The 1,694-nt window shown below is 31.7% G+C and overlaps 1 pseudogene; it reads right to left on the reverse strand.

The window, feature by feature from the left end:
- Window positions 1-372: 372 nt before the first annotated feature.
- On the reverse strand, window positions 373-986 carry LOC132107558 (olfactory receptor 52K1-like; annotated as a pseudogene).
- Window positions 987-1,694: the final 708 nt, after the last annotated feature.

Consider the following 1,694-nt stretch of genomic DNA (forward strand, 5'->3'; position numbering starts at 1 on the left):
TAACAACCTTTTTTTGTTTTGTTTAAAAATAAATAAATACATGGAATAATTCATTTTTAAAAAATCACAGTAAACTATATTATTGTATATAATTTCAGGAATAAAGTATCAGTGGTTACAATAAATCTGAACATCTTTTTTTTTCTATCTTCCATATTCTTCTCACCTGTATTTATTTATATTTAGACTTTTTTTTCACATAGAATTTTAGGAAACATAGGAATCTTTTTATACATATATTACATTTATAAATAAATGCATGCAAACTGTAAATATAAGATACACACATACAATTTCAGAGTCCCTCTCTAAAGCTTGAAAACAATGTACAAATGTAAAATAAGAGATTCAGATGTATTCATATAAACTTATTTATTTAGTAGAAATAAACAGTGCATCGTTACACCTTTGTTCAGTTTTTAAATTAAAACCAAGAGCAAGTATTTTTCTCTGAAATAATTTTGTGATGCTATTGCTGATCTCCTTTGTTCTAATTCCATAAATAAGTGAATGTAGAAGTGGAGGGATGAGGATAAAATGAATTGACATAAATACATTAACTTCCTTTGAAAGACTTATATTAAGTCGATTATATATCACAGAAAATAGAGAGACCAGTGAAAAATTTATGAAAGTAATTAAGTGTGGAGTGCATGTTTTTAGAGCTTTTTTCCGGGCACTGATGCCTTCAAAGAGACAAATAATATCCGCACATATGATAAGATGACAAAGGTTAGAGGTAGAACAACAAAAATAAGTACCAGACATATGCCATACAGGTCTCCCCAGGTATTTCTGACACAAGAGAGATTAACAACTGCAAAATTGTCACAAAACAATTTGTTTATTGTATACCTGCACATTGGCAGCCTTGATGTAAAATACACCTGTAGAGCTAGAGAGCAGATAGGAACACAGTATACAATAAAAAGCAGAAGTCTAATTTTAGCCGGAGTCATGATATTGTGATATTGTAGAGGCTTGCAAATTGAACGGCAGTTCGTGATTTGGTCACGTAATTTAATCTATTTATTCGTGGCAGGGGCACGTTTATTTCGTTATTTTCGTAATGACAGCACGTTTTTTTAAACTAATGCATTTCAATTGGATGCATCTTTTGTGCAACGGCACGATTCTTTCTGCCAGTCGGGCTGCAGCAGAGAAGCTGTTTAATCAACATTTATTCACGAGATCTTATCACAGTTTATACATGTGCAGTGCTGCTGCTAGCCATTTTGGTGCCCTAACCATAATTCTTTTATTATTTTAAACATGAAGACAGTTTGCCAGTCTTTTATATACCTCCTACTGTCAAAGTCAAACTTCGTCAGGTGCTGCGCAAATTGCGCAATCCAACGGACCACTGGGCTTGATGGGATATCGAGTTGTTGGAGGGCACCATCTCTAGAGCAATTAAATACTTTTGTTATGCATGTTTTGTTATGCCTGAAAGGTGCCTAATAATATATAATGATGTAATATCGGCATTATAATTATTGCCCATTATAATTATTGCCCATTATAATTATGTATTATTATTTCGGTCTTTTTCGGTTATTATTTCGATTGATATTTTTAAAACTATAACGCTACATCTATCAACATTTATTTAGATGTTATCATTGTATTCATTCATTTTTTTTAATAATATTCCGATGAAATATTACAGTAAGCCAGAACACGGAGTTCAAGCT

Source organism: Carassius carassius, chromosome 28 (assembly GCF_963082965.1).
Source record: "Carassius carassius chromosome 28, fCarCar2.1, whole genome shotgun sequence".
Taxonomy (NCBI): Eukaryota; Metazoa; Chordata; class Actinopteri; order Cypriniformes; family Cyprinidae; genus Carassius; species Carassius carassius.